Source organism: Ochlerotatus camptorhynchus, unplaced genomic scaffold (assembly GCF_037179485.1).
Source record: "Ochlerotatus camptorhynchus isolate MF236.1 unplaced genomic scaffold, CSIRO-AGI_Acam_v1.1 ptg000147l, whole genome shotgun sequence".
Taxonomy (NCBI): domain Eukaryota; kingdom Metazoa; phylum Arthropoda; class Insecta; order Diptera; family Culicidae; genus Ochlerotatus; species Ochlerotatus camptorhynchus.
The window spans coordinates 708107-727525 of record NW_027040637.1 but is presented as its reverse complement, the minus strand read 5'-3'; the positions used below and the strand labels follow the sequence as shown (position 1 = coordinate 727525).

The following is a 19419-nucleotide window of genomic DNA, read 5'->3' as shown; positions in this document are numbered from 1 at the left end:
TTTCTAAGGCTAGGTCAGAGGACTTTAAAAAAACTTTCATGGTATCGGAATGGGAAAGCTTACTTCTGAACGAAGCCAATGAACTTCTGCGTTACAATCATACCACTTTTGGAAAACTTGAACAGAATACTTCAAGCTTATGTTCAGAAAGCTTTGAAGTCTAGCTCATAACATCTTGATCAATTTCATAGTTCTTCAAAAGCAAGCTTCATAAGACTTCTAGCAAATATTTAGAATGTCGGAGCACAGAGTACTTCTAGGATATCAAGACAAAAAGATTTAAATTTGCAGGTGTTTTCCAACGGAAGGTGTTGCGTACCATCTGTGCAAAGTGCAGATGGATGACGAAACGTGCAGGAGGCGAATTAACCACGAATTGCACCAGCTGCTTGGAGAACCATCCATCTTCCACACTGCAAAATTTGGGTGACTACGGTGGGCTGGACACGTCGTAAGAATGCCGGACGACGACCCAGTGAAAATGGTTCTCGAAAGCGACCCAACAGGAACATTGGGGGCAAGGTGGATCGATCAAGTAGAAGGCGACCTGCGGACCCTTCGCAGACTACGAGGCTGGCGACGTGTGGCCATATTGGTGGCCTCAAATGGACAATCGGACAATCGGATTTGCTCAAAAGTTTACGGTCACCCACATTATATCAGTTTGCGTTGCATTGACGTAAATTTGACAGTTAGACAATAGATATAGCTGTCACTTTGCCACAACGCATCAGATCCGGATCAAATGTTGGTGGCCCTTTACAATAGGTACAACTAGCGTTTCCTTCCCGGTACATCCCGGGAAATGTTCCAATAATCATGTTTCCCGATACACGGGATTTTTTTTTCAATTTCCCGGAGAACAATTTTAGAAGTATTTTTGGGTGAAAATTTTTAGAACTTTCCCAGAAGAATCACAACAAAAATCTAAGGAGAAAGTTTGCAGAAACGTCCAAGGGAAGTCCAAAGATTTTCCTAAAGAAAATCGGAAGAATGTGATGTCAGAGGAATTTTCTTAGGGAAGTCAGAAGAAATTTCGAGGGAGTCCAGAAAAATCTTCCTATGAAATCCTGATGATTTCACATTTGTATGCAAAGCCAAAAATACTTATCATGGAAATCGGGAGAAACTTCCGGAGATGTCGGGGTAGCTAAAAACGATTAAATAGAAACTTCCAATGCCATTCTAAGCCTCTCCTTCGCATGGTAGCACAGGTCATGCACAACTTTTCGATGCGTCTCATGTTTGTCAATCTACGATTAAATAGTCAGTACTTATTTAAGCTTCTCCGTGCGCTCACTATTCTTGTCGATATGCATTCTTGAGAGTTCAACTGAGCAACTTTTGAAAAACAATTATAATACTATTGATTTTGAACAAAAACTTTTTTTTTAAATGGATTCTATATAAGTAGATAATTAGTCTGTCTTTTCATGAAAAAAAAAATCATTAAATTAAATTTGAATATATTTCTTACCTTGTGGTTCGAATGTTCGATGCTATCAGTTTCTTTTGTCAGCAATAAAGAAAATTGATGTGGTTACGTGCGGTTCCAACGAGTCAATACTGCATTCACAACTCAGCAGCACGTGTCGGTTGGATCGCGCACTACTCATGCACTCACGTTCGCTCTGATCTCGTAAACGTCTTTCCTCCCCTAATCACGTCACACTTCACAACTCACACCGTCTATTGCTAGATTAGCTCCGGACGACAATTTGCTGCATTTCGGTTTTACATAAAACACTTTATTTTTAGCCACAACAACACCAGCAAAACGCTCTTCTTCCTGAAGTAGAGTCCGAAGTAATGCCTTTCTGGGACAGACACGGCGCAGTGGCACTCTCCTCGTCTCGTTTCTGTGATGTTCACAATTTTTCTTCCCCGTCTGCTCCGAGGGAGGGCCTTCTAACCATCAACAGTGGTGATGACGACAAGACAACGGCAATGAGCACTTTTCTTTCCTTATGTTTTCCGTTTTTCTTCGGCAGCTCTTCTCGACAGCATATACCCTCCTCATTTGCACGAGAGTCGTTGGAAGCACAAATTTAAAACTGAAATGAAAGCAAAGAAGCATTGTCAAAAATAACACCAAGAAAATTGCATTCATTCAAAGGGTGGTGGCGATGATGATGTTCACAACTCCGCCCGCGAACACTTTTAGACATCTGTTTTTAGAAGGTTTCCCGTCTATAATGCAATTATTATTCAATCATGATCCAAACTCCGCCATTCCGTGCTTAGCCTAAGTTTTCCTCGTTGTAATAGAGGCATAAAATCTGTTGAGTATCGTTGTTGAAGGGCTACCTTGTAAGTGAAATCATTTCAGTGTTATTTCCGCTAGCTATTCATATTAGCTTTGAATCCGCATTTAGGAGGATCGGAAACCCTTAGATTATGGGAAGATTGCAAATAAAAGTTTATTATTAGTTAGCATCTCAAGGATGCCCTTGAGGTTTCTACCTTTGGAAAGGGCACCATCGCAATCGCCAGATGATTGAGCGGTAGCTGTATCTAAGTCGACAGTGACAGCGTCTCCAGCTATTTAACTACTTTGTGTTGAAGATGGGATATGCGTTTCTAGATTAACGAACTCGTGTTCAGTCGGTCGTGTTTGTGCGTGAATCGTTCATATATAATTTGTAATTGATTTGTGTGGAATATGATGTTTTTACCGATTCGAGAAGGAACTTTAGTTCGGTTCTGTTAATGTGGATAATTTCTTTTTTAATTGATTGATGAAGAAAATCGTGACTGCTGATGCGCAACAGGCACTATGTTAGCTGTAATTTATAAATCAGACAAGTGTTGTTTTTTTTATAACCATCCAGATAGGGAGAGATCGTCATTCAGAGCGGTAATTTAGGTACTAGCCTACTTGTACGATTCGAGAAGCACGTCGGGTTCAAAAAGTGTATTTGTTTATCACGTATCCAAAGCAAAATTCGATCGCGTACGTTGAAAAAATAGTGAACTAGATTTTTCCATCGACATATGGACAGAGATTTGTTCCCGAATATCTTCTAGACACTATCGACGATGTGCGAAGTGACAAACCAGCCACTGGCTGAAATTCACCGTAATAAAGAAAAAAAGTAAGAGGTTCTATCCAAGCCACGACTCTAGATTTGACGTAGGATTGCGAAAGGTAGTTTTGATGTCTTCCAAGGATGTTTAGAACTTTAAAAAATCCAAAGTAAATTTTAAGATAATTTTAAATAATTCTAGGGATGACACCAAGATATATCAGTGAAAAAGACCAAAGCACAGACTACGAAAGTCTCATGTAAAATTAAGTGCTCTGAGGACCGATTTCTTCATCTCCGCTTAAATCTTAAGCCAGGTTTACCAATATAGTTAAACTTGGCTTAACACATACGAGCGTCGCTTTTGATTATCGTTTAAATTATTAGAGACGCAAAATTTAGCTCCGAAACAATTCCAATATAATTGAGAGTGCATTTTAACGAGAGTTCTGAGAAGAATTCTATGATGATTGGATGAGGATTCTAGGTCCAATTTTAATAAGAATTCAAAATTAGTTCTGAAATTTTGCTTATGTTCTGATGAAAATTCCTTCAAAATCCCGTGAACTCCAAAGATGGTTTCTGCGGATTGTTCTGAGGTGATTTCTGAAGATACTTCCAAGAGATTTCTAAAAAGTTCAAAATAAATTCCGAGAAGAATTTCAATGGAATCGAATTTTGAGGGTTCAGAAGAGTTTCATAGTTATTCTGTAAAGATTTTTTTTTAGAATTCTGAAGCAATACTATATGAATTCTAAGGAGAATACGAATTGAATTTCCAATTGAATGCAGGGGAGAAGTTCAGGATTATTCTAAGCAGAAATTTATGAAATTTCTGAGGTTAATTGCATGGAAATTCTAAGGAGATTTCAAATAAACTTAAAGTGGATTTATGGAAGGAGTCTACCGGGAGTTCCTAGAAGAATAAGTAAAAAATCGAAAATAATCTACTTTAACTAATCATGCATTATTGCTTCATGCGTGAATTTAACGATTTTCATAGTCGGAGATGCTTAACGTCAAATATCAGACTTGAAGTGCAGATCATCCCTTTTACCAGTCGTGGCAGGGGGAAACACCCCTCACCATCCCTCATTAATGGATGAGCTTGGTAAAGGAGATGCTCTACTCGATTCGTACCATCCTCAAAATTGTCCTTTGTTCGCTTTCTACTTTCTACGCTATATAAAAACTTCACACTGCCTTACTATAACGGAACTATCGACTTTTTACTTTCATATCTATCGTATAAAATGTCCACTTAAATTCAGAAATTTGATGTTAAGCATTTCCAACTACGACATTTCCAAGAATTTTGTTGATTTTTCTGCAAAGAATTTCAAGAATGCAATATTATTTTTGCAAATGCTTACTTGTCTCTAAGTTTAAGAGAAAAGGAATTATTCTAAAAAAGTTCTTGAGATCATTCTGAAGAAATTCTGTGAAAAGTTCTTAGCGAATTATCAAAGTTATCTACCTAGACATATCAATGTTATCATATCATTTTCATTTTGCAGCGTTTAGTGGGGCAATGGGAGCGCAAGTCAATCCAAAGCCGAGGTTAAAAGACGGGTAATGGCTGAATAGTCTATGCGGACCACTTGAACGCCATGGGAAAAGGAAGGGATTGAAGAGGCCGGTTATTGGGGGGTTTTGAGGAAATGACACAAAGTGATGCTAAATGTAAATAAACCGAAAATCTGATTTATCCTTTCAATATATACCAAATTGATATTTTAAAGCAATAATCAAAATAAACAGACAATACATGAAAAGGCTAGTTGCCAGTTGCTTTAAAGGCTAGTTGCCTCCCTAAGCGGACCCTCCGCATCCTAACTCTTCTGTTAATCCACTTAATGCTACTAGGCTGTCTAAATTTTCTTATTTAAGTTCGTTTGATGATTATGATATCTCTAGTCTAATTTAATAAATAATTGAAATCTCTAATCTACCTACCATGCTTTATTAAGTACCTGCACTATTAAATGTAATCTAAAATTTAACGTGTTTCAAGTTGTTTTTAACTTTGACCTATATTTAATATATATTAGTTCGTCCCAGGTGACACCTTCAAGTGACTAAAATGCTTCACTTTGAAGTTAGTTTCCTAGCTGATTTTTAAATTACATAGGGTATATGCTTCAACTACGCTCACACGTTTCCACTATGTCGCACCACAAAAATACATATGGGTATGTCACAATAGATACACGCCACAGTGGAAATCCCGAGCCATAGTTCAAACACTTATCCCAAATCAAAATGAAGCACATATAAGATTAGTTGCAATACCATGTACAAAAATGGCGTTTAACATTGTTCCCTGAGTAATACCTCAATGAAAACAACAACGAAAGCTTGTCACGCAAGTACAAGGAATACTGTTGGGCACTTTCTGAAATATTTCAATAGTATAATTCCCTTGCAAACGCAAATAAATCTATCTGCGTAAAAATAAATAAAATAAGAGTGATTTGTGGCAAAACCCGCCAGTATCGCACCTAACGTCAGTGCCTATACGTAAGCGTACTACAACGCGGCTTTCAAATACAGGAGTAACAAGTGTGATACTATCACTTCAGGCCAGAACTTTGGTTCTCTTATGCAATGGTTCATCAGAGAGGGGAAGCTCAGTAATCCTCATCGCATGCTCATGACGGCATGAGCCAACGATGCCGAACCTAAACCAACCGTCTCCAACGCTCTACTATGAAGCATAAGATTAGGCCCGCCCACCAACGTCCAGGTTAAAAAACTAGCCAAGGGGAGGGATCTACCTAGACATATCAATGTTATCAAATGTTTAAAATTTCGAACGCAGAATCAAATTCGAGTTCATAAAAAAATGGGAATTACTATTTGCTAGTCATCATGTCAGCAAAAGTAAATTATTCAAATCACTTCAAATGCTCTTCACAGGAGATTCCGTTGTGAGATTCCATTACATTAGAGGAATCTATGAAATTTGATATCAAGTTTCATGACATAAAAAGTTTATTTCAATATCAAACTGTATTTGAATTTCTTAGTAACCATATAAATGGTTACCTATTTAGTATTTACAAGTCACTAATTGGTCACTATTTCCGTAATTTTAGTCTCTAAAGTTACTACTATTATATCGCATCAGCACTACCAGCCCTGTCAGAGTCAAATAGGTCAGATACTTTGTTGAATTGATGAATCATGGCGAGAAAGGAACTGTTTGAGGCATAGTTGGTTGCATGTACTTCTTCATGTAGCAAGGCTCTTGGACGGAGTGTTCGGGCAGGAGCATACAGATTAATTTTGACCAGTAACTCAGGAACATTAAATTCTGCGAGCAAGACTTTAGCAACGAAGACGACCTGCGATATTTTTTTTTTTTTTTTTTTAACTCTTTATTTGTTCCAAATTCAAAATAAATTACATTTCATTTTTAACCTAGGTGCTCCAGTTACTACAGTAACTTACCAGCCTTAATTGTTATGATATATATCTAAGTGTTTTTACATTGTTCCTGTCTTGGCAATTCAGTATTTTAAACAGGTTTTTTAAACCTGCATGTTAGTATAACAATTGATAGCTTAAAACTAAATAACTAAAACTAAATCTTACCTAAGTATAAAGGGAATTAATCGTTGCAATTGAGGATTGTAACGATTTTTGCCGGAAATTATTAATTATTTTGTTGGACATTTGTGCTAAAGTCTCAACATTCGAAATTCTATGTACTTCGGTAGTACTGTACCAGGGAGGCAACTTCAAAATCATCTTCAGAATTTTGTTCTGAATCCTTTGAAGTGCTTTTTTCCTGGTAGTGCAACAACTAGACCATATTGGCACAGCGTAAAGCATGGCCGGTCTAAAAACTTGTTTAAATATTAGAAGTTTATTCGTCAGGCAAAGTTTGGATTTCCTGTTAATAAGAGGATACAAACATTTTATATATTTGTTACATTTGGCTTGAATGCCCTCAATGTGATCTTTAAAAGTTAATTTATGGTCAAGTATTAATCCAAGATATTTCACTTGGTTTGACCAGGAAATTGGAACTCCGTTCATAGTGACTATGTGACTACTACTAGGTTTCAAAAAGGAAGCCCTGGGCTTATGTGGAAATATTATAAGTTGAGTTTTGGAAGCGTTGGGAGAAATCTTCCATTTTTGTAAATAAGAAGAGAAAATATCTAAACTTTTCTGAAGTCTGCTGCAAATAACACGAAGACTTCTTCCTTTAGCGGAAATGCCTGTGTCATCAGCGAACAAAGATTTGTGGCAACCCTGAGGCAAATCAGGGAGGTCCGAAGTGAAAATGTTATACAATATAGGCCCAAGAATGCTACCCTGAGGAACTCCTGCTCTAACAGGTAGTCGATTAGATTTGGAATTTTGATAATTTACCTGCAGAGTTCTGTCAGTTAAATAATTTTGAACTAATTTCATAATGTAAAGTGGAAAATTAAACTTTTTCAATTTAGCAATCAAACCTTAATGCCAAACACTGTCGAATGCTTTTTCTATGTCTAGAAGAGCAACTCCAGTTGAGTGGCCTTCAGATTTGTTTGAACGAATTAAATTGGTAACTCTTAAGAGTTGATGAGTAGTTGAATGCCCATGGCGAAATCCAAACTGCTCATCTGCAAAAATTGAGTTCGTATTGATGTGAAGCATCATTCTATTCAAAATTATCTTTTCAAAAAGTTTACTTATTGAAGAAAGCAAACTTATTGGACGGTAGCTAGAAGCTTCAGCTGGATTTTTATCCGGCTTCAAAATTGGAACAACTTTTGCATTTTTCCATTTATCAGGAAAGTATGCCAAATGGAAACATCTGTTAAATAATTTTACCAGGAAAGACAAGGTACTCTCTGGGAGTTTTTTGATGAGGATATAGAAAATTCCATCATCACCTGGAGCTTTCATATTTTGAAATTTTTTAGTTATAGACCTTACTTCGTCCAAATCAGTCCCCCAGGAATCATCAAAAATATTTTCCCGAGAGAAAATATTCCGAAAATCCCGAGCAACCTGATTCTCAATAGGACTAGTAAGACCCAAACTGAAATTATGGGAACTCTCGAATTGCTTAGCAAGTTTCTGAGCTTTTTCCAAATTTGTGATCAAAATTTTACCACCTTCTTTAAGCGCTGGAATTGGCTTTTGAGGTTTTTTCAAAATTTTTGTGAGTTTCCAAAAGGGTTTGGAACTCGGGTCTAATTTAGAAACATTATTTTCAAAAGTTTTGTTCCTCAGGGCTGAGAATCGCTTTTTAATTTGTTTTTGCAAATCCCGCCAGATAACTTTCATGGCAGGATCGCGTGTTCTTTGAAATTGTCTCCTACGGACATTTTTAAGACGGATCAAGAGCTGAAGATCATCGTCTATTATAATTGAATCGAATTTAACCTCGCATTTTGGTACTGAGGCAGCTCTTGCTTCAACTATAGAAGTAGTCAGAGATTCAAGAGCATAATTAATTTCATCTTTGGTTTGCAAAGGAATGTTTGGATCGAAGTTATATTCCATAAATGTTCGATATTGCTCCCAATCAGCCCTATGGTAATTGAAAGTAAAGCTGTTGGGATTAGAAATTATTTCTTGGGATATTTCAAAAGTTACTGGAAGGTGATCAGAACCGAAGTCAGCATGGGTAACCAATTGGCTACAAAGATGACATGAATCAGTTAAGACCAAATCAATAGTTGAGGGATTTCTTGCAGAAGAAAAGCATGTTGGACTGTTTGGATATTGAATAGTGTAATAACCTGCAGAACAATCATCAAACAGAATATTACCATTGGAATTGCTTTGAGCATTATTCCATGAGCGGTGTTTTGCATTAAAATCACCAATAATGAAGAATTTAGACCTATGACGGGTAAGTTTCTGAAGGTCACCCTTGAGAAAATTCTTTTGCTGGCCTACGCATTGGAATGGCTAATAGGCAGCTATAAACGTAAGTTGTCCAAATTTTGTTTCAACAGAAACTCCCAAAGTTTCAAAAACTTTGGTTTCAAATGAAGAAAGTATTTTGTGTTTGATTCGTCTATGAATAATGATGGCAACGCCACCACAGGGTCCATCAAGACGATCATTTCTATAAATTAAATAATTTGAGTCCTTCTTAACCTTATGGCCAGGTTTAAGGAACGTTTCAGTTATAACGGCAATATGCACGTTATGAACTCTCAAAAAATTAAATAGCTCGTCTTCATTATCTTTAAGAGATCGAGCATTCCAATTTAAAATGTTTAATGCTTTAAAATCCATTACTGAATTTTAAAGTCATGACAATATTATTAGCAAATTTTACTCCAGTTTGAATAGCATCAAACATGGAGTTAGATTTAAGCATATCAGAAATCATGTCAATTAATGAATTCTGTAAAAATTCCATTTTAGGAGCAGTAATGCTTCCTAAGTCAAAATTGTCAAAATTTCCGTTAGAACGTTGGTTAGTATTTTGATTTCTACCCGCTGCAATAGCAGCATAGGTAGCTCCATTAACTCGCTGAACATTGTTAGCAGCGAGGGGAGTAGGTACAGATGAAACATTTGAAGCAGGGGTGATATTTGTACCTACGGGTACGAATGTAGAATTTGTTCCTCGCTGACCGTTGTTAACAGCAGAGTAATTTGTACCTGGTCGGAAACGTGGAGCGTTTCCTACCTGACGGTTAGAACGAGATTGTAGGATCGCTTTGCGAGTTTTACATTCCCAAAAATTGGATTTGTGGTTTTCACCACAATTTGAACATTTAAATTTCTTAGGATCTTCCTTCACAGGACAGTCGTCCTTTGCGTGAGAGGAATCACCACAATTCATGCATTTAGCTGGCATGTAGCAATTTTTAGTTCCGTGACCCCATCCCTGGCACTTACGGCACTGAGTGAGGTTTTGGAAATTTCCTCCAGTCTTCCTGAAGTGTTCCCACTTCACTCGGACATGGAGCATAAGGCTAGCTTTGTCTAAGGCCTTAAGGTTGTTTAGTTCACTAGACTTGAAGTGAACTAAATAAAAATCATTAGAAATCCCGTTGCGCGAATCGCCAGGACGGGATTTCATTTTCATTTTGATTACTTGGAGTGGCACAACTCCAAGTAATTTTGCCAGTTCATCTTTGATCTGATCCAGGGATTCACCACTGGGCAGTCCTTTCATGACAACCTTGAACACACGTTCAGTTTTGGTGTCGTAAGTAAAAAATTTGTGCTTCTTCTCAGTAAGATACTTGAGAAGACATTTGAATCCGTCCAAGGTTTCAGCCAATACACGGCATTCACCCCGACGTCCAATTTGTAGTGAAAACTTAACTTTCACGAAATTCAAAAGTTCCATGCGAAGAGCATGGAAATCGGTAGTGGTTATCACAATAGGGGGAATCTTTTCCTTCTTGGCATTAAGCCGGGAAAGTTTACTAGAATTTTTCTTGGATGATGGATCATTCTCATCATCCGTGAGCAAATCAAATTGATTACTCAAATTAATTTCTTCAGAAGGGGGGTCAAGAGTTTGCCCCTTTCTTTTGCGTTTAGGCGCCATGGCGGCAGTAAATTTTTATCCAAATCGACTTCCAAGCAGATTACTATAAGAATCTGAAGGATCGAAGAGGAATTTTCCAAATCGATATCCAAGAAGGATTACCTCGGGTAGGGTCCAAACAAGGATCGAAGAGGAATAAGAGGAGTTGAACAAGGTAGAAAATTTTTACAGGTTGAGCACTGAAAAGTGCTGTTTAAATTTGTTGTAGCTTTAGGTAGTAGTAACACTTCCTTAAGCAAAAAGCAAATAGATCCGCACGGCAAGAGAGCACGATGCGGTCTGACGACCTGCGATATGTTTCGTCGCTTAGCAAGAGTATCCAAACTCAGTAAACGGCAGCGGTCAGCATACGGTGGTAAATTCAGCGGGTCACTCCATGGAAGATAGCGAGAGTGCGTATCTGACGAATTTGCGTTGAACAGCTTCGAATTGTCCACTCCATACTGCTTGGTAGGGATTCCAGACAACACACGCGAATTCCAGTAGTGAGCGTACCAATGAACAGTAAAGGGCTTTAAACACATCATGATCATGAAATTCCTTAGAGATCTTGAACATGAATCCAAGCTGACGATTTGTTTTGTCGATCGTGGTTGAGAAGTGGCGAGTGTATGTGAGCTTTTCATCCAACATGACACCGAGGTCTTTAACGTGATCGACACGTTGAACTGCAGTCCCATCAACGTTATAATCAAACAAAACGGCAGTCCTAGTTCGACGGAAACTAATTACGCAGCACTTTGAGACGCACAGGACCATAACATTACGTTCACACTAATCATTGAAAATTTTAAGAAGCTTTTGTAGTTCATGAATTTTTTATGTGGTAATATGAAATTCGTCAGAAATAAGGTTTCCACAGCGATTCACCTTCATAACGCTTAAAAAAATGCATACAAAAAAGGAGTGCACAATTTTGCACCAATTTTATGCAACATTTCGCAGTTGATCGGGAATATCTCGATTAGCCATAAATCCCTCCAATAAGCTACCGGTACGGTTTGTTCACTCTTGAGAGGCGGGATCAGCGGCAAATCAGCGGATACAGATACCTATTAACCAAGGCAGAACACTTGACTACGGTTTTCTCTACATGCGAACGGAAGAGCTTTTCATCGAACAACATCCAGAGATAAGTTACTTCGGAGTGGTCTGCCGAAGTAACCTATCTCGGGATGTTGTTCGATGAAAAGCTCTTTCGTTCGCATGTAGAAACCCTTGTGCTATTTTTTTTTTCTTTATTTATAATTTTGGCTGTAAAATTTATACAAACTGTGGCCAGCCAATTAGCTGAAGAAATCTTCTGGTGAGCAAGCACCTTAAAACTAATTATATTACATATATTTTCTTAAAACTAAGTTGAATTCAAACATTTTCTCTATAAACAAATTCACGCAATTTTTTTCTTTTATGTAATAATGTTGGTTTCTAATTTGAGTTCAGAGGGTAACGCATTAAATTTCACAATTCCAGAAAATACATTCCTAGCAGCTAATTCAGTTCTAGCTCTTCCTACTATATAATTTTCTCTATTTCTTGTATCAAAAGATTGTATACTCTGTGCCTGTATAAGAGGAATATTGCATCTTATGTGACCATTTTTTTTATTTTATAAATTAATAGAAGTACGTTATATTTACACAAATCATTTAGCGAAAGCAGGGATTCAGAGTTTAAATTTATAGTTGGAAACAATGTGGGAAGTTTTTTAATAGCTTTAATTGCTTTATTTTGAAGTACTCTTAGTCCATTTAATTGCAATACGCCAGCTGTACCCCATATACAATTCATATAATTTAAATGTGGAACAATAAATGAATTATAGAGGTTCCAACAACATTTAATGTTTAGGCATTTTCTGGCTTTTTTCAGAGTAAAAATGACTGGTGTAATTTTATTTTTTATTTTTTGAATGTGCAGTTTCCATTTCAGATTATTATCGATTCTAAGTCCCAAATAATCAACTTCCAAAACTTGTTTTAATTCTCTTTCATCAATTGACAAATTAAGTCTAGGGGTTACGTTCCCTCTTGAAAAAATAATAAAGTTTGATTTTTCGGTATTGATTTTCATCATATTTACAGAAAACCATTTGGGAATAATTTCCAAGTCTTTTTGCATCATGATTTGCAATGCAGGGATATTGTTTGCTCTATATTTCCAGACTGCATCATCTGCATAACATTGAAGCTCACCTTTGAGTGGCAGGTTAAAAATATCATTTAGAAAAATATTAAACAAAAGAGGTCCCAAAATTGATCCTTGTATGGCAGATGATACAAATATGGATACGCCTCCACCACGACCACTTCTGCAACAATGAAAAGCATAGTAACCAGGAATATTACAAATTTCATTTTCATATAACCAAGTCTCAGAGAAAACAACGACATGTACTCCTCGTAGATCATGTATTAATAGACTTAATTCTTCCATTTTATGTCTACAACTTCTTGTATTTAAGTGTAATATATTCAAACAGTTATCTGATAAATTACATTCTGTTGCGTATTTGATAGTAAGTTCTTTATTTAAATTTTCTTTTTCAGCCATTCTAACTAAAAAAAAGAAATAACAAACATTGTCTTAAACTGTAGGCAGATCTTGAATGTCGTTCACTCTGATTATCTTTGAGTTTTCATCTTTCCGAATAAATACAGATCCATGCGAAAACCACACAAAGCGATAATTATGATCCTTCCGAAACTTCCTCGCAGTACCCAAAATACGCTGGTTGATTGGTGTTAGATGGTGATTAAAATAGATCTGTTGCTTCAGGCCTAGGCCTATCTCTTCGCAGGTGAATGGACGCTCCTTAATAGCATTCATTAACTGTTCCTTAACGCTAACGTTGATACAGCGTACCAGAATAGGTTGAACACCTTTTTGATTTTTCGATGTAAGACGAGAAACGCCTAGAAAATTCGTCGCATTGTAGGTAATGTTTAGCTGATTATAAATACGCTCGATCAAAACATTCAAGTTTTCACCGTTTGTTTTGATCACATTAGAGATGAGCAAGTGACTCTCCAGACTTTTCTGTTTGAGAGCATTTACCTCATAGTTTACCTCTTCTAGGTGATTACGTAATGTGCTATTATCTGTCTTCAGAGCGTGAATTTCCTCTGACATGGAGCGGATAGCGTTGTCATGTCCAGAGAGTGTATTTTTAATAGATTAAAATTCATCCGAGATGAACTGCTGAGAACTTTTCATCTCTTCGACATCGGACTGCAACTTACTGATAGCTACATCGATACGGCTCGCCACGCCATCAATACGTTCCATAGTTTGATGGTTTGCCTGAGTGATATCTTGCTGAATTAATTTTCGCAGGTCATTTAAGGACAACACTGCTGCATCAGTGCTATCCCTCTCACATTCTTCATCCATTAGGAAACCTGGTTCGGACTGCTTTGTAGTGCGCTGCTGCTTTATTGTATTAAGCCTTGTATTGCTACAAACAACAATGGCCTCAGGAGAGCTACTGGCTTGTCTTTTAGTTTTGTTACGCTTGGTCATTCGAGGTAAGTGATGTCGAACAATTCTCAGCCAAAACAGCTGACAGAAAATACCGGAGCGAAACTCTCAACTTATTTACTCCGACAATATGCTCATTGAGCAATGATTCAAAGTCAGATCAGTTCATGAAATCACAATACAGCAGTTTCACCAAAGCAGCAGCAGCAACCAGTGTTGGAAAAGTTCGCGATATTTCACGAAGTTCACCAAGGGAAAAGTTCGCGAGTCATAGTGAGTTTTCGCGAACTTTTCCATCACTGGCAGCAACAAACCAACACACTTGAAGTCTTTTTCCAATAGCAGGCTTGTATGAGTTTCACTATTTACAGAAGTGGCTGGCTATTATTGAAAATTAGATCACTTTCACGTAATGTTCGTCCATTATTCCGGAAATTAAATATCACTTTGCGATAATTCTCATCTAACTAGAATCAATATTCCACGTTCCTTCGATGAAGGTCGATAGTAGTAATGTTTTTGAAATTTCAAGCAGAATAAACGGTCCTTATTTCACGATAAAAAACTTTAATTTTTATACAAACGATTATTCTCGGTACCGAATTGTTTATATGCTTGCTATATCCTCATCCTCATAATCCTCAATCCTCATCCTCATAATCTTACAGTACAAGATGGTCTAAAATGAAATATTCACGAGATAATGACTTTTGACCGTATTTTCACAGTTCTAGACGACTGTGCGACGGGACTTCGAAGAGCGAATCCCAATACGAATGGGGATTTTCGCTTGAGGCAGCGCGTGCTGATCTGTGGTGTTTGTCCGTGGCGGCACGAGCACTGAAGTTCTGCGGAAACGACGTTACTGATCGCTGATGTGTTGTGCGTGTGAAGCCGAACGGACGAGCGAAAAGCAGCACCATAGTAGCGGCCTTCGTTCATTCCATCTTCTACCGCAGCCTTCCTACTGCTGCTGCTGCTGCTACCTGTTTACCACGCCGTCCGAAGCTCCGTCCGAAGCGAAAATGAGTTGAGGCACGACAGCAGCGCTGTTTTATACCTTTTCAGGTTCAAGCAGTTCGATTATGACGACTGGGTTTGGGGAGAACGTTTATTTCATGAAAACAGTGATAAAATTATCACTTTTATTATGGAAAATTGGAAAAGCATTCACTGTAGCAGATTCTTCCTATCGATTGGTGTATTTGGATTTTAATGTAATCTAATGACAAAGTTATAAGCGTTTAAAACTTAACACCTTTTCGTGACGGTCGCAATTTTAGATTTTAAAATTACCCCCTGTACCTTCCCTTAAGACGTAGTCTACGTCAAAACATAGAGAGCGATCGAAAAAAATAGAGAATATAAAAACTGGATGTAATATAATGTGAAGGTCGATCATCGAGTTAGGGACGGTTCGAGATATAGAACATCGATAAATGAAGAGTTGACTAAAATATTTTTTTAATATAACGTGCCAGTGCTCCAGTACAAGAACTAATGGTTAACAACAACCAAAGTGTTGTTCGTCAGCAACAAGAACATTTTTTGGAATCCATACAGTATTTTGCACACGGTAATGGAAGTCTCGATGAACAATACAAAAGTTCCTATCTGTTTTGATAGATTCTCTTCATCGACTTTCTCTTTTGATAACCACTGCTATGCAATCAGGATTTGCGCTCTTTATACAACATGGTTTGAAAAAAGGAAGATCTTGTCTTGCGTCCAAAACGTCAAATACAACCGGGAAAGGTTTTACAGCTGAGTCATTAACGAAAGAGAAAGTCGATGAAAAGAATCGATAAATGCAGATAGGACCTTTTGAAATGTTTATCTAGAAGTGTGAGTGCAAATTAATTTCCTCTTCCCGAGCAAAGCCGGAGATCAAATTGAAAAATTAAGTGTGATGTTTTAATGTCGCTGACAGGCATGGATAATCATTTGCATTCATTTTATACATTCATTTACATTCATTTGCCTCTAACTTTTTTCATCAACAGCATTCCATAAAAAAGCTTTTGTAGGTTTTGCTCATAACTCAAATCTTTATCTCTTATGCATCACGAACTAGAGCGGGCAGAACTTGTTAGTGTTTTTCAGTGAATGTAAAATACATTCACTGAAAAACAGTAGTGGCTTCTGTTCGCTCTGCTTCGTCATGCATAAGAGATACAGATTTGACTTGTTAACAAAAGTTGTGGCTAATAACAAAGCCTACAAAAGCTCTAAACATCATTTTGCGGAACGCTATTGAAAAAAAAAGTTAGAGGCAAATGAATGTAAATCAATGCACGAAATGAATGCAAATGATTTTCCATGCCTGGTCGCTGATACTTATTACCCAGGTCGTTTTGGTCGTTTTAACGGAGAAAATATCAAAATTGAGATCAGCCTACATCGTGCTCTCTTGCCGTGCGGATCTATTTGCATTATGCTGAAAGAAGTTTTACTGCTACCTAAAGCTACACAAAACTTAAACAGCACTATTCAGTCATCAACCTGAATAATTTCTACCTTGTTTGACTCTTATTCCTCTTGCGTTCTTATTTGGACCCTACCCGTGGTAATCCTGCTTGGATATTGATTTGGAAAATTCCTCTTCGGATTCTTATAGTAATCTGTTTGGAAGTCGATTTGGAGAAATTTGATTCAGCCCGCATAGCACCTAAGCGCAAAAGAAAAGGGCAATCGCTTGATCCCCCTTCTGATGAAATTCAATAGAGCAATCAATTTGATATGCTTACGGATGATGAGAATGATCTATCATCCTGGCAAAATTCCATTAAACATTCCCGGCTTAATGACAAAAAGGAAAAGATTCCCCTATTGTGGTAGCCACTTCCTTTATTACTGATATGCTGAAAACTAACTCCATGTTTGATGATATTATAACTGGAGTTAAATTTGCGAAGAACGTCGTAATGACTTTAAAATTAAGTAATGGATTTTAAATCATTAAATATTTTGAATTGGAATGCTCGATCTCTTAAAGATAATGAGGACGAGCAATTTAACTTTTTTAATGTGCATAATGGCGTTATAACTGAAACGATCATTAAACCTGACCATAAGGTTAAAAGGGACGCAAATTATTTCATTTATCGTAATTATTGAATTGGTGGAGCAGGTGGTGGCGTTGCCATCATTGTTCATAGACGTATCAAACATAAAATTCTTTCTTAGTTGAAAACCAAAGTTTTTGAAACTTTGGGAGTTTCTGCTGAAACAAAATTTGGACAACTTACGTTTATAGCTGCCTATTTGCCATTCCAATGCGTAGGCCAGCAAAAGAATTTTCTCAAGGGTGACCTTCAGAAACTTACCCGCCATAGGTCTAAATTCTTCATTATTGGTGATTTTACACCGCTCTTGGAATAATGCTCAAAACAATTCCAATGGTAATATCAACAATCAATACGAAACTAACGATTTTAAATTGGCTGACTACTTGACTAGCCTATTGGTCCGAAGCAAACGATTAACGTATCCCATTCTAGTCGAAATTCTAGTACTACGCAATGTTTGTTTTGATTCGCTATGAAAGTTTGACAGATAAAATGAGGGGTTATTGGTTCTCCTATGTTTCGAGGGGTGAATCGATTAGCTTGGGACCGAAGAGAGTACCAGAGCTGAGCCAAAAAGTTGAGCACATTTCTTCGGGACCTTCTGGTCTTAGAGTTACCTCTATGGTAATATTCTGTTGGATGATTGTTCTGCAGGTTTTATTGCACTGTTCAATATCCGAAAAGCCTAACATGTTTTTTCTTCCGTAAGAAATCCGTCAACTATCGATTTGGTCTTAACTGATTTATGTCAACTTTGCAGCCAATTGGTTACCCATCCTGACTTCAGTTCTGATCACCTTCACGTAACTTTTAAAATATCCCAAGAAATAATTTCTAATCCCAACAGTCTTATTTCAATTACCATAGAGCTGATTGGAAGCAATACCGGACATTTATGGAATATAGCTTTGATTCGAACATTCCTTTGTAAACTAAAGATGATGTTAATTATGCTCTTGAATCTCTGACTACTTCTATATTTGAATTCATAGATAGATCGACAGACGATGATCATCGTCAGTCGATGATGATCATCGATCAGACGAAAATAATCGTACACTGGATTTCCGTCGAGCCAACTATGTTGCGATTAGTGCTGCTATTTTCGGTATCGATTGGCGACCATTAGAATTAGCTGAATGTGATGACGATTCCGTTGAATATTTCAGTCAAATGATTTGGGATATCATGGCTGAATTTGTACCAAAGCCACCGTGGTCTAACGGTCACTTGCGTCGAATGAAACGGTATAGGGCTAAATCGCTACGAAGATATTGCCGAAATCGTTCGTACATTACGAAGCAGGAGTTCAACCGCACAAGTAACGACTATAGGAAATGCAACAGATTATTGTATCGACGATATGTCTTCCGTACCCAATAATTTCTTCGCAGAAATCCAAAGTGTTTCTGGTCGTTCGTAAACTCTAAAAAGAACGAAGTCGGTTTGTCATTGTCAGTTCATCTCGGTGAGCAAACCGCTGAATCTGAACCGGAGCAATACCACCTTTTTGCTCAAAATTTCATGAGTTCGTTCAATGAATTTTCGGCCTCACCAAATCAAGTCACGATTGCTATAAGCGATTCTCCAACAGATGCATTTGAGCTCCGTCCGTTTCACATCAGTGAACATACCGTCAATCTAGCTCTTCAAAGGTTGAAACTCTCGTTTGCTGCCGGGCCAGACGGCCCAAGTAACATTTTAAGTTTTATGAAATACTACAAAGCAACTATTAAACAACATTCATAAAACCCTGGTCAAGGCTATTTTGTCATTAATGCATCCACCAAAACCTCATTAAGACTAGAATATGTCTAGTTGGCCCACCCTGAAGAAGGTTCTGAAGGGTGTATTCTCGAAGCTCTTCAAGATTGATTTACTGCAAAAGGTTGTATCACGAACGCATTGAGAACCATTTGAAAACTGCAACAAAAGATATTTAGCAACAATAAAAACCCTTTCCGAGCCATTTCCCCTAGCCGCTTGGTAAATCCACTAGGAAAGCATCAATCAAGATAGAAAAGGATTTATGAATCCGATCTTATCAAAATAATTAAAATAGAAACTGATAGTATACAAATCGTGTTGAATATCCAAATTTATTACAATAGTTCTCATTATGTGGCCTAGTTTTAAGTGCCTTATTAAATGTTATGTGAAATGTACGTGAAAACATCGAAAAAAATAGGTCCGCTCTCGTAAAACGTCGATTTGACTAATTATTTTACATTGAATAAAATAAATTATTTTTCAGATTGAGCTAGGCTGAGATTATTTTTTATGATTTTCGCATTTATGTTTGCTCATTGCTAAATTTACT

The 19419-nt window shown here is 37.3% G+C and overlaps 1 protein-coding gene across 3 annotated transcripts in view; it reads right to left on the bottom strand.

Annotated features, from left to right (window-relative positions):
• tsl (torso-like) overlaps positions 1 to 19419 on the bottom strand; it is a 149693-nt gene that overhangs the window by 89512 nt on the left and 40762 nt on the right. For all 3 annotated transcript variants that reach the window (XM_065221742.1, XM_065221740.1, XM_065221739.1), the window contains one exon: positions 1478 to 2054. The gene's annotated coding sequence lies outside the window, so the exon portion shown is untranslated. The remainder of the gene's footprint in view (positions 1 to 1477; positions 2055 to 19419) is intronic.